This window comes from Zonotrichia albicollis, chromosome 1 (genome assembly GCF_047830755.1).
Source record: "Zonotrichia albicollis isolate bZonAlb1 chromosome 1, bZonAlb1.hap1, whole genome shotgun sequence".
NCBI lineage: Eukaryota > Metazoa > Chordata > Aves > Passeriformes > Passerellidae > Zonotrichia > Zonotrichia albicollis.
The window spans coordinates 5,300,830-5,315,254 of NC_133819.1; the positions used below are offsets into that span (position 1 = coordinate 5,300,830).

Consider the following 14,425-nt stretch of genomic DNA (forward strand, 5'->3'; position numbering starts at 1 on the left):
GGAAATGGTTCATGACTCATGTAAAATATTAAGTAAATGTAGTGGAAGGAAGTTTGCCTTTAATTAGTGTTAAAATGGAGCAGGGAGGGCATGACAGAAAAAAGAGGGTTCAGGGTATTAAATACAGAAAATTATCACTTGGAGTTTCCCTGCAGTCTTTGTGGGGATTTTCTGGTTAGTTGTGCCTCAAAGGTGCTTCTCAAGGCTTGTTTCTAACTACAGGTTGCAGGTGTTTGAAACCAATCAATCAGCCAGCTTACTCTGACCCTGTCAGAGATGCTTTTAGTTCTGGTGTTCTGTTAGGTGGAAGGGGGTAAAAAGATTTTTGTGTCTTGAAGTCATGCTTTTTTGGCATTGAAAAGAGGGAATAAATTTGGACTTTACACTTTGCAAAGGCTCAGAGTGTAACATCCTCTTTTAGGAGGCCTTATCTGATGTAGGAAAAGGGGGTGCTTGGATACATTTGCTTCCTCCAAAAAGCGCAGAAAGCTCTTCTGGAAACTCAAGCTAATCAGGAAACCCCATGTAAATGCTTTTCCCCTCTCAGTGAAGCTGTGTTCCTCTGCTCTCTGAACTGCCTAATAACCAAATATTTGTGCTGGCCACAGGTGGCAAAAGTATGGTAATGGGTCATAATTCAGCCCAGCCCAACATAACCTTCTTTCACCTATAAATTAAAATGCAGCTGTCTTCTGGTTAGACATGAAGTGACCTAATTTTGGAGGGATTGAGAGGGGAGCCATTTCAGGGAGAGAAAAATTAATTTTACTTTAATGATGTGAGCTGTTATGTCTATCAAAGCATTGAATGCTTTCTTTACACTTGGACACAGTCGTTGACAGAGGCACTGCCAGCCTGTAAATTTTTTTTCTCCCCCATTAAATTAGATAAGCTCACTTTAGGGCTCTATCTTTGAGTCTGATTGAACAAATGTAGCAATTTATCCAGGCGTTACAGGATTTCCCCGTGGATGCTTGATGAGAGCTGCTCCACGAGGATGATACACTTAATTAAAAGGCAGAAGCTGAAGACTGATACAGATGTATCCTGACACAGCAGCTGGGTTTGTGTCAGGGTGTCTTTGCTTATTGCAAGTGAAGTGGGGGGGATGAGGAGGAATCAGGGCTCTCATTAGAGGGAGGAATAAACCCAGATCCCAGAGTGTGTTATACAATGAAGTTTTAACATCATTCCCTGCTGTGGTTCAGTGTGGGATCCACACAGGGTGTTTGGCAGAGTGGGTTGACCTTGTTTATTCCTTAGAATGGTGTGGTGGGGTCCCAGCCCTGTTGGTTTGTTTATTCCCTCTCAGTGAGGCTGAAAAACAATCAGTGAAGGGAATTTGTGGGTGTCCTCCTTGAAAGGAAATCAATATGGGGTGTCCAAACCTCTTTTGCTTGGGTAATAAAAGAGCACTTGGTGATTGCCCTTTTTTCCTCCCACATGCCCCCAAATCTCCTATCTTTGGGCAGGAAAACCCCTTCACACCCTCTCCCTTTATTTCAAAGGGAATTAAAACAAATGGCAGTATTTTTCTTTCCCAGTAGAGGGAAGTGTTGGCTAAACTGAATTTTATGTGCTACAGCCTCATGGCACCTCGTGCTAAAGGAGCTTCTCTCAGCACTTATCCCAGGTAGTAAAAGGGTTTATAAAAAGTCAGTCTGTAGAAAGCAAAAGCATTTCACTGAGTGCTAGCAAAGTGGGAGGGCATGGAGAAACCTTTCAAATTGTAAAGGAAAACACTACTTTTTTTTTTTCCAAATTGAATTTTTCAAGAAAAAACACTTAACCTTTTTATTTACTTGTTTCAATAAAAAAAAATACACAATATGTTTTAAACTAAAACTTTTTCCCAAGCTCAGGCTTTCATGAACGGCATATTTTTCAGACTCTTTATTTCCTTAAAAAGTCAGTTACAAATGTCACTGGGATAAAAGAAAGTTTCTATGAGCATTTTTGGGAGAACAAATGGATTTTTGCAACCAGCACTGCTGTCTATAACCCCTTTAAGAATGCAGTGCTCACTTTGTGGGGAAAAAGGCTTTTTTCTTTTTGGAAAGCAGTGAAGAGAAAGATGACAGCAACTGATCTCCCATACTATTTTTTTTGCTGCTGGTACTTACTCCCACCTGACATGCACATTTATTAGGTTTCTGCTGACTTTCCTGAACTTTTTTGGACATTCAGTAAGCCAGCAATATCTGACTGCTTCTTGCAGAGGGGAAGATTTTGGCAAGGCAGCACAGGTTTAATAATATTTTTTTTTTTTCCTCTCTGATTAGCCTATGGGGCTCCATTTAGCATTGCTACTTCATGACTAGTGTTTGCACTTGGAGGTGGTCTGTGCCAAGGGTGTTCCCGCATTTGCTGTTGGATTTGGAGATGCTGATTTCATTGTGGGCTCCTGGCTTGTATTTCTGTGTCTTCTCAAGGGAGGCAATTTAAAAAGAGGAAGCCAAAAAGCACATAAATGCTTGAAAAGTGGGGGAAAGGGTTCTTTTTTGGGGGGAGTAGAAAATGGGGGAACCATAGCAGTCCTGCTCCTGGCATGGAAGAAATTTCAAAGGTGGCTTTCCTTCTTTTGTACTTCTTCCTACCTTTTATTAATCTGATTTATTCCCTTTGTAAATATTGCTGTTTTTTTCTATAAGCTGAGTTCAGACTGAGCTGATTTCATTATCACAGGATTGAGGATTTTCTAGTATTATGAGTAATTTCTGTATTTGTAAAGACACATGAAACAGATGGGTCATCCTGGTGCTTCAATGAGGTTTTAATAGTGTTTTGTCCCTCTGTAAAAAAAGCATTAGAGTTAAAAATTTACAGAGAAATTCTCTTATGGACGGCAAAAGAAAGACAAGAAATTATTCAGAACCAGTGTATGGGACATTAGGTGAAATTTTGTGGCTTTTTCCTCCTTTCCTTGGCTGTGCTACTAAATCTGTGACAGTAAGATGCTACCTGCTCTTCACCTTGAGATCACTGCTGTTGCAGCTCTGAAAGAACAAGGGAGGACAGAGGGTTTACATTCATAAATTGTGAGTGGAGTAAGAATGGGATGGAAGAGAATATAAAAAATTTTCCATATATAATAATATAAAATTTTTATTTTATATAAAATAAAATATAAAATTTATTTAATAATAAAAAAGAAATGTTATATACATAAAATATAAATATATAATATAAAAGATATATATATATTTATATAAAATAAGAATTCCCTCAAACTTTCTATTCAGCCCCAAAACACACACCAACACCTGTTGTGTCATCAGCACAGAGCACTGTGCTGCAGTCTGTGAATCACAGAATCACTGAGGCTGGAAAAGACCTCCAAGATCATTGAGTCCAACTATTAAATTTACTCCTCCTTCATAGGAAGCAGCAGTAGATTTGTGTGTCTTCTCTCTGTATAAGCCGAACTACCTCACAATAATATTTTTTAGCTGTTTGGAGCAAGAAATGCCATTTTTTGATGTCATGGCTCTGTGACAGGAGTTTCTGAAGGTCTGAATACCCCTGGGAGTGTTTCTGGGTGCAGAGAGCACTGTTAGGGTGGGACCATACTGTGACCATCCCAGTGTGCAGGGTTTCCAGCAGAGCTTTGCAGCTGGGATGAGCACAGTGACCCCAGCAGCCATCCTTGCACAGCTTTCTCAGTCTGATGTGAATTCTGCTTTTGGTTGAATTTAAATAAGATATTGGAAATCCACTAAATATCACTGAAAAGATGTTGTTGCTCTTGTAATTTAGAGGTGTCCTGCAGAGATGTGTTGGCACGGTGGCTGAGATGCCAAGGACTCACCATTTGCCTTTATGGAGTTGAAGATGCGTCCACCCCATAATCTCTTCATGTCCTCATGAGAACCTGCTTCCCTTTGAGCAGCCACTCTTCATCCTCATGCTGAGAAGTTAACATTTGAGGATTTGTCTTCTGCCTCTCACATCTTTCTGTGCTACTCTAAGCTTTCACAGGCTCTGTTCCCCAGGTCCATTTTTTCTCCCTTTTTTGGTCTTCATTCCCTTCCATCTCCCATTGTTTGTTATCTCTTTCCAGTCTCTAACTTCCACTCCCTTTTATCGGATCCTTCTCTCTTCTTCCTCACCCAGCTCTTCCTTATGATACACTCCATTATTTCCTGCATTTCCAGAATCTTTGCACGTTTTTAATCCCTCAATCAATAATTTCCTTGAGCATGAGCTTGTCCTAGAGTGCACACCTGCTTTTCCTCAGTTGTCCACTTTTCTTGAGTGAATTGCCTTCCCAGAGCCACTGCAGCCCCTCAGTTTTTTCCCCTCAATGATCTGCTCTTTTCCCAGCACCTTTCCCCAGCCTGAGCTGCTGTCACTTGAGTATTTGTAACAGCTCCACACTCTCTCCAGAGCGGCCGCAGACACTTCCCAACACATCACCGAGGCAGTAAAGCAACACCACCCTCTCTTTTGTTTTACCTCAGTAATTTGGTGTTGTTTTCAATTTTTCAGAAGTTTCTTTCAGTTTTACTACCCTGAACACTTCACGTGGCTGGAAAATTCTACTGCTCTCTTCACATACATCCATCTGTCTATGATCTTCCCAGTCACTGCTGGGCAGCCTGTTTTGGGTGAAAGCTGCTGTTTTCACTCACTGGAATTGCTGTGCTGTAACCATGACCTAGGGAGCTGTTCCTTGAGGCGGGGGGCACTGGGTCAGGCAGCTGCAGGTGCTCACTCCCACCTGATATGTACATTTATTAGGTTTTGGGAGGATTGGGATTTGGTTGGGGGTGGTCAAGCTTTGGCACTGTTCACGCCTCCCTGTGTGTGCTGAGGGATCCCTTGCTGTGTCCTGCTGCCAGTGCATCTCCTCCATCCCCTTAACCCTGATTAAACCCTCTCTCTCTCCAAGGTCCCCATGGCACCCCCACTTCCACTGCAGCTTCCCCCATCCTTTCCCATCCCACCTTTCCTCTCCCCAGTCGTGTTCATCCCGCCTCACTCCCTAGACCATGGCACCAGATGTGACACTTAGGGACAGGGCTTAGTGGTGGGCTTAGCCATGCTGGTTTCAGAGTTGCACTTGATGCTCTTGGAGGTATTTTCAACTCTATGACAATATCGCTCCCTCACACATTTTCCACCGCCAAACTAAACAAGCCTATGACTCTAGCAGTCCATCATCCCGTTTCACAGGGCCGTTTTTCATCCCTTTCTTCTCAGTCCTTCTCATCCTTCTTTCCTCCCCATTTTTCTGTCACAATTTCTTCTTCCCTGCCTGTCCCTCCGCCCTGCTCCGCTCCCGGCCTGCTCCCGCAGCCTCCCCGCCATTTCCCCTCACGCCGTGCCCCACCGGCGGCAGGGGGCGCTGCGGGCCCGCCCCGGCCGCGCTCGGCGGGGCGGGCGGCGCCTCCCCTCCCTCCTTCCTTCCCTCTATCCCTCCCCTCCATCCCTCCCCACTCCCCCCCGCCGCCCGCCCGCCCGGCCGGGGCTGCGCTGGCTCCGCTCCGCTCCCGCGGCAGCCGCACAGACGGCGCGGCGGCTCCGAGCCATGCGCGCTCGGCGGCGGGCGGGCAGCGCGCTCCGCGCACGGCAGCCGGGCCCTTGCTCCCCGCGGGACGGGACCGCTCGCGGACTAAAACTCTGTGGATACAATGAAGTGGCTCTGGGACTCTTGGTGGTTTAGCAGGAAAAATTAAATAAACCAATGTAAGTTTCTCTCTTTTTATTTTGTTCCGTTTGTTGGTTTGCTTGGTAATAAAATGATAATAAAAAAAAGGAAAGAAACGGAAAGGATGCCCGGTTCAGAGCGTGTCAAGGAGGAGGAATGAGCAGTGCTGGGGTTTTCCCTTCCCAAAGTTTCCCTGGAGGCGGCACCGGCACCGCGACCGTCCCGTCCGAGCCGGGTGCGGAGAGGGACCGGGGGCTGGAACGGAGGGAAGTTGGCACAGCAAAGCTTGTGCTGGGCTGTAGAAGCAGAGGATATAAAATCTATATAGATAGAAATGCATATTGCTCTTTAAAGGTAATTCTGGCAGAGATTCGCTGTAGTTTCCATCTTGTTTCTGCACCCAGAAGTGCCGGGAAGAACAAGCAAGGCAGAAAATACTCTGCGATTGTTCAGTTGATGTTATCCGGTGTCAGAAGTGTGTGAGTGGAAATGTAGTGGCAGGTGTTGAAGGGAAGAAATGAGCTGGAATGGTCATTTCTGTGGCGGCAGGGGAAATGTATCGTTCTTCTGCATGGCAAGGGTGTTACTGGTATTACTTGTTATAAGAACTGGCATATTTTAAGTGTGTTTATTAGTGGCACCAAGCACCTCAAAGCTGTTTGTAGAACACCTTGGCTTAAAAAATTTGGAGTCACAAATTAAAAACCTGTCTTGGCTCATGTAAATAAAAGCAAATCTGGGAGAGCTCTGCTGCACTCCAGCAAGGTGATAATGATTTTATCAAGGCAGACCTGAGGGGAACAGTGACATACTGGGAGCACCGTGAGACAGAACAAAAGCTAAATTAAAGCAAAACTTATGCAACTGAAGCGTGGCTGCAATGGGAATAAATCAGACCTTTCAACTATATTTTTCTTGGAGATTTGGGTGAGGAGGTGGGGGTGAGCTTCCAAAAAGTGAATAAGCACACGAGCCAGGCACGTCTATGGCAACAGGTCCTGTTTGGCCATGCAAAGGGTGAGCTGAGCCTTGGGAGTGCTTGAGCTGAGCTTTTCCAGTCGCAGCCGGGGCAGAGGCTGCTCCTGCAGACGAGCCTTGGATCCTGAGTTGGTGTCCCCGATTTCTGCCCCTGCCGGGCTGGAGAGCAGCTCTCCCCAAAACACAGGGTGGATGGTGGAATAAACACGGTGATTCAAAGAGGATTTGTCAATACTAAAAATAAACAGGCCCGCAGATGTGTCCTAAAGGGTCACGTCCAGGCACGGCATTTTCGGGGCCAATGAGCCGATTTCGGCGATTTTCCGTCTGTGTCCTGTCCAAGGTGCTGAAGTTCATTTTGCTGCAATTTCCCAGGATTTCGGGGTTTGGCAGAAGTGGTCTTGGAGGCTTCCTGTTGTCTTAAACCAGCGAGGGGGTTCCCCCCCGGGTGACATGAAGAAAAAGCAGGGATGTGTTTCCAGACACGTATATTTGATCCGTGCTTTTGGCGTGGGGAAGCAGACCAGGTGGAGACGCAGATGGATCCGGCAGATCCCATAAGCTTGTGGTGGCAGAGAATTGGAAAGGTCAGAGCTGTGAGGCAGTGAGGAGTGAAGCCCACTGATTTGAATGGACCAAGAAAGTGGTGGTTTTGGATGTGTTGCTTCTGCTGGTTTTGGGTGCATTGCCTTGATGAGATGCTGTTCCAAAAAAGTTGAGGGGAGCCCAGCATCATTCCCATGGGATGGGAATGATACAGCTGGTTTTGGAGTGATGTCCATTGGTTTTGTTAGTATTTTTTTAATCTTGTGTAGCCTTTTCAAGTGGCAAATGTGGTTGACAAAAAGCTTCAGAGACAGAGGGTTCTTAATAAAAAATATCATGTCTTTTTGGGGCAAATGTCTCAAGATGTAAGCAATGGAAGTTGCGGCATTTTTAGATTAATGTGCCAAGAGCTCTCAGCCTTGAATAGTGGAGTTTATGTAACTTTGGTAGGGGGGCAGATCACAATATTGCCAGGAATAATCACAGATTAATGTTTTACTGAACTTGCTCATTACTGGAGTTGGATGTTGTAACGTGGTTTTTCTCAGCTCTTGCCTCTCGCTCTGAATCATCCACAGAGCAACTTTGCTCTTCTGTCTGAGGCTCTGAGGGTTTTACAGGCAGGAAGGGTCAGCTTCTAAAGCCAGAGCTCTCACACAGAAGTGGTTTGTGCTGCAAGGAGCCCTGCAGATTTAAAGCATGCCAGGGCTCTGTACAGTGTGGCAGAACGGATCCTGTTTCATGCCCTCAATCATTCGTCAGAGGTCACAGAGGTATTCAGTTGCATCATTCGGTATGTAGCCCAAATACCTTGACCATGAAGGGGGTATGTGGACCACGAGACTTTGTGACTCTGAATGACAGCTCATGGGTACAGACTTTAAAACTGCAACAGAGTTGAGAGCATTTTATTCCTGGCTTGAACCAGAAAGTGGCCTCGGTTCTTGCTGTGATGGACTAACGCCTGTGGCACCAACTACTGCCCCCCAGGACCTTTACATGTGACAGGAAAAGGTTGAGTAGTTACTGTGTTCTTGATCTAAACACGTTGTCAAAATTATGTTTAAAAATTTACTGATGGGAAATGTCATCCTGACTGGGAGATTAATGAAATATAGCTACTATAAATTTCTTGAAATATCCTATTTATGTTAGATAGGGATTGGTTTAACTTCTCCTTACCTTTTTTCTGTTCAGTGTCTTGAAGGAATCCTTTGTGCATGTATGGGAGTAAAGAACATTTTGTGTTGCATATTAATCCATGTTGGTGGTAATTTGGAAATCCTACTCCTACTTTTCAGGATTAACTTGTTGGCATCTGTTGTCACCTTTAGTGCCTTAGTTTTTGAAAGTTCAGCTTGAAAAACATAGAAGGGACCTATTGTTTTGAGAGGGTAGGTGCTCGGTTCTCCTGAAAATTGTTACCTCATAAGTTGTCTCTGATTATTTACTCTGGGAAATTATAGCCCTGATTGTTAGAAGATGACAACAACTAATTTCTCCGTTCTCTGAAATAGAACTTTGGTAACTCAGAAGCAGTATCACTCTTAAATATCCACTTGAATTTCTGCCTTGTGTTCACACATTGTCTCAAGGTAGGGCCTTAATCATGGTATAAAGCAATTTATAGTTGGAGTTCTGTCATTGCTTTTCCCTTCTTTCACCATCTAACCTGGAGCAAACACATGAAATCTGTTGGGTATATTTCTGTTTGCTTGTAGTGAGTATCTCTTCCATGGTGTCATGGATGACTGCAATCAGTTCAGATAAACATGTGTTTATTTATCCTTTAAAAAGGATCATCCTTATGAACACCTACCAAAAGGAAACCCTGGCAATGTTTCTATTGATCTTGGTTTATTATTTACTCTGCAGACCAAACTGAGGAGCCCACTTTGACCTGGCTCCGTCTCTTTGGGTTTCTCTTGCAAAGTGACAGTTTCTAAATCAGGAAGGAAATCAGGTCACATTTCTGGCTCTACAGGATTTATCTCATTGCTCTTCTTTCAAAGTAATTAGAGTTGCTAATAATGAGGAAAAGAAAACTTTTCCAGAACTGGAATGTCCCTAACTCCTCTCTCCTTCTGGCAGTTTTTGTGTCACTGAAGAGACCCAGGTAGTTCAGAAACTTTGTTGTGTAGGATCCTTCTGCTCTGTTGCATACACGGTGTCTTCCTTTCAATGCAGCTGCAGGTGATCTGCTCACCTTTATAATGTATCTTCTTTCCCTTAGAATTGTGTTTTCTTATTTATTTCCCAATTATTCTGAAGCTGGTGGTACTAGCTCCAGACTGTCCATTTGTAGTGAGTGAGATCCCAGATTTCAGCTTGGGAGAAGAATAAGAACACATATATTACAGTTATCCCCTGTCCCAGTCCCTCAGCTGGCTCAGGACAGAGTAATTTTGTTAAATTCATGCAGTACCAGCTGTCACAACCACTGTTTGTACCCCTCCTTTTCTGGTTTCTAACCAGTGTGAGTTCACAGAGGCAAATTCCCATGAAAGATGGCAAAAGAACCACAAAAATTCCCTCTCTTCTCACACTCCCACCTTTGAGGAAGTGTGGCTTGGCCTCCCACCAGGAGGTCACCTTGTGAGTCATTAAAGTCCAAATTTTTGTCCAAAGATCCCTTATCTTTCATAGCAAAAACATGCCTCACTGCTCTTTGTATGAAACAAAGCCTTTGTTAATCACTGTTCTGCATAACAAGAATGGCCTGAGTTTTATTTTTATCATCATATTGCAAGAGCTTTTTGAATGTAGAGATTTGACACATCAAATAATACTGTTGTACCAAAACATGCAGAAAAAAAATTAAAAATTCTGCTAAGCTGCAAGTTTTCCCTTTACCCTTTTTTTATTTAATTATAAAATTACAAGTTTACTTTTATGTTGTGGAAAAAGTAAGTCCATACTTTATTGGATTATTTGTTTCATCTCTCATCTTGAATTGAGTTTTCCCAGTTTGCTAAACTTTTTCTTTTTACTGCAATGCTGAGAACCCTGCCAACAGGTTGTAGATTCTTTTTAAAGCTTTCTGGATCTCTAAGGCACTAAAACTACTCTGCATTCAAGTTATTGTTTGAAAGACATCTGCAATGTGTACCTTATTAGTTTTAAATCCAACTCTAGTATTAAATATCTAAAAATGTTTTACTGATTTTATTTGCAAGTGTATAAAAGTTAGGTGACTGAAAGCAGACCATGGGCATAATTAAGGTGTATTGGAAGAAATGAGTCATTTTCAATATTCGTGGCACTTGAAGGCTCACTGTGAACACTAAGCCAGGTTTCAGGGTGCTCAAGGGGTCTCCGGAAGTGGGGGTTGTGGCTGAGGTTTTTGTTTTTCCCTACTGATGTTAAGTGTTTAGAGAAAACAAAAAAATCTGTGTCATACAAAGTTGTGGAAAAACTTGTTCATGGGCAAATTTTTAAGACACAGCTATTATCTTTAGCTATTAGCTAAAGATAGATTAGAGACTAACTTTTTAGGCCAAAATCCATTCTTAAAGACAGTATTAGTTCTAAAATGATTTTTCTATGTTTCTTTTCCTTATCATAATGACATGGTAACTTTTACCCCCTAAAAGGGACAGTTCTTTTAGAGGCTGAATACGCCACTGGTGCTCCTGGCTGGCTTGCAGCAAGTTGGGTCTAACAAGCTTTGCTTCATGTTTAACAGAACTTTGGGCTTGGGAAACCAAAACAGGACAGCAGAGGGATAATTTCTGGTAATTTCCAGAGAAAAAAATCCCCCCCTGTAGGAGCCAGCTCAGATTTTGTGCCCCACTGCCAGCCCAATCCAGCCCTCTGAGGAGCGTCCCTGCTGCAAGGTCAGACACTGCCCTGGGAAATGAACTTTAAAGAAAGTAATGATAAGGAAAAAAAAAAAAAGCCCCCTCCCCATGATGTAAAGCTCATAAAGAGGAGCAACTCTGTCAAGAAGGTTTTGTTTTCACCTGTCGTGCAGCCACCAGAAGTGGGCAGAGGTTTAGGGAGAGCAATGTTAGCGGGAAGCTTTTGGGCAGAGGAGAAAGGAGCATCATTAAAGTGTTACAGCCTGACCTGTAGACAGGCACTTAGTGTTGTCTGAGGCCTGACACGCTGCTAGCACGTTACATAATGCACAATTATAAAATCACACTAAAGCCTCTTTAAAATACCTGCCTGATTATAACAGGGTAATTACGCTGCGTTTAATAGAGCTGAGTGCTGCGGGGAAGGGACCCCCCTGCACCAAACTTGCTCCTGTGCCTTCCACCCCGGTGCCATCCCCTTGGAAGCCCCAGACCCTCCCCAAGCCCCCCGGGTGTGTGCCCGTGCCCCGTTTCGCTCTCGTGTTACAGAGCTCGTCCTTTCCTTCCGGACGCGTTTCTGCCTGTCGCTGCTCCCCATATTAGTCCAGCCAGCGCGGCGTGACGCGGCCGCCCTCTCTCCCTCCCCGGGGCCGAGCACATCGCCTCCGGTGCATTGCCCAGCCCTGTCCCCAACCTCGGGCACGGCACATCGCCTCGGCTGCGTCCCCAGCCCGGTCCCCAGCCCTGTGTCCCGGCTCCGGCACCGCGCATCGCCCCCGGCGCGTCCCCAGCTCCGGCACCGCGCTGAGCCCCCGTGTGCTGCCCAGCCGTGTCTGCAGCGAGACGGTCTGCAAAGCACTGCAAGTATCTCAACGAGTTTTTAATTTATTTATTTTTTTCCCCTCCTCCATCTCTTAATCTCTTTTCAACAGCGTCTCACGTCGGGAGGGCCGGTCCGGCTCGGTGCGCGCCTGTAGTTCCCATTCAGCCGCTCCGTAGTCCCTCGGGAGATCGCCCCAAGTTCCCCGGGTCTGCCGAGGTTTCCCGCAGCTCTTCCCTTCCCCTCGTCCGTCAGACGGAGGGATGAGTCCTCTCCTCGGCTCTGCCGGCGTAAATCCAGATCGATTTGTTCGACTTCAGCAGAGCTAATCCAGATTTACGCAGCCCTTTCCCCGAGGACTTCCCCCGTTTTGCGCTCTGGGTGACCGTCAGTGGGCCAATGTCAAAATGCATCTGATCCAGGCAGATTCCCTGTCTACAGATATTTATTATTCCTTGGCAAAAGTTTCTGAGGAAGAGCAGTTGGGTTTGAAAACAATATACAAATTCTGTGGCTAATTTTAGAAAGTAAGGGGGATTTTTCCCCCTCCTGTTGAAACTAAATATAATTTGAAAGATAATGTACAAAGACTTAAATATAGCCTGCAATTATACATGGCATATGAATAGTTTATCTTGGTTTTAACGTGTTTGGTTTATTTTTCCATCTTTCTCAGCAGACAGCTGTTAGATAAAGGGAGAAAAGTAAATAGTTGTTATGAAACCATACGTCATAGCTACAAGGAATAATTAAGAAAAAGGAATTATCATAATTATAAAGGAAAATAAAGACTAAATAAATCCTTTCTGTGCTTCTCTGTTAGTGTTAAACTGTCCCCTTTCCCATCATTTTATGACACCTCTGTAGTAGTATTTTAGCTTAAGAAGTACTTAAGTGCTTCTAGAAAAAAATTCCTGTAGGTCCATCATGTTCCTGTTCCTGCTGGATTCAGGCAGTTTTGAACTCTCTGGATCTTTCATGGGAAGATGAAATTGGGGTAGAAACTTTCCTAGGAAAATCCCTGGGTTCTTGAGTTCCCTTGCCCTTGGTGGCAATTTTACTTGAGTTATACTGAGTTTGCTTTTCTATGAATTTGCTCCACTTGACAACCTCCAAAAGTTTTGTTGCGTCCGCACGGTGCCTGAGCAAGCACCTGCAAGGTGTACAGATGTCCTGGCATGAACAACTTGCTTTTTCTGGCAGTTGTGGAACACAGTTCTGCTCCTCAAGTGCTGTTACGTCTGGAAAAAATTGTTCTTTTTGGTTAAAAGTTTCTTGGGTTTTTCCCTGTATTGTGGAACCTGGGCAGTTCTGGGCTGGCAAGTCTTGCTCTGAGTGTTGTGTGCTCAATAGTCAGGACCCAGTAAAACTTTTTAGCTTCTTCTAAGGACAGGCCAGAAAGAACCTGGCAACACTGCACTGGGTTACATATTGCCTTTTTTTTACACAGGTATGGAGAATGGCATAAAAGACCCTCAAAAATAATAATAACAATACTAAAAAGAAACCCCAAAATGATGGTTGTAGACTCCTGGGAACAAGGCGAGTGGCTGCGCATGAGGCTGTGATCCAAAAACATTGAAACATTCTGGGCTGTGGTTTTCTTTTATTAATTAGTCTAAGTGATGTTCAGAACTGAAACCAAGGCTTTTAGACACATCTCTGGTGCCTAATTCTGCTCAGTGTCTCATAACAGGGTGGATCAGGAGACTGTTTATTGAAGTCAGTGATGCAGTGTCGATGTAAAAGCGACAGAAGGGAGATGGAGGATTTGTTTACGAGCAGAAAAGTCCCCTGGACAGTTTAACACTAACAGAGAAAATTACTGAATAGCTGCAAAGCACAGAGCTTAAATGTAGCTGAAATAAGTCTTCTGGAGCATTTCCAGAACTATTTTAAGGGCCTGATCCAGAGCCTGATGAAGCCAAAGGTAAAGCTCTTTTTGACTTCTTCAGATCCGACATTGTATTTCAAAACATCATTGTGTCTCTGGAATTCTCTAAGGCTGTCTCCTAGGTGGTTTTTAATTAACTATTATGCCAGATGTAATGTCTTTTGTATCCCTTTAGTACTTAGATTTATAAAGTATAAGAAATAACGGCATAATGCCTTTGTTGCACAGGAATTTCTGATTTTCTGTGTAGTCATTAGTTGCATAAGCCATTGAAACTCATCTTTTGTTGCTTGGATCGTCCATTGGTTTACCAGTGTGCATCTGTCTTATTCTGTAGCTTTTGAACCCACTGGACAACTTGATTCAGAGGTTCAGGACTAAGGGAGGTTTGGTATTTGCAAGTGCTGTTAAAGGATGCTGCTGGATTGAGAGTAGAGAGGCTCAAAAGAGCATTATATGTAAGAAGGTGACTGAATGGTGACCCAGCCATATACATTACAGAATTTTTATTGTGTTATTCCATATTATAGTCTATTTTATGTTTAGTGTGCCATTGTTAGGCCAGTGACTGCTTCACCTCCACCACCCAGGTTTGTGAGATCAGGTAATGCCAGGTGTAGGTTGTAATTGCATTGTTTTAAAGGGAGCTTGCAAACAAAGCCCTGGGGTCTGAGTGCGTTTTGAAATGATCTGAAAAGGCTCCATCATGTGGATTCAGCACTGGATCCAAGCTTGCT

The 14,425-nt window shown here is 44.0% G+C and overlaps 1 protein-coding gene across 7 annotated transcripts in view; it reads left to right on the plus strand.

The window, feature by feature from the left end:
* Positions 1-5,430: 5,430 nt before the first annotated feature.
* LOC102069926 (sodium channel protein type 5 subunit alpha) overlaps positions 5,431-14,425 on the plus strand; it is a 218,491-nt gene continuing 209,496 nt past the window's right edge. For 4 of the 7 annotated variants that reach the window (XM_074547507.1, XM_074547323.1, XM_074547581.1 and 1 more), the window contains exon 1: positions 5,431-5,688. The gene's annotated coding sequence lies outside the window, so the exon portion shown is untranslated. Of the gene's footprint in view, positions 5,689-5,756; positions 8,189-10,845; positions 11,835-14,425 lie in introns of those variants that run through there. The other 3 variants (XM_074547688.1, XM_074547439.1, XM_074547380.1) reach the window with 3 other exon arrangements.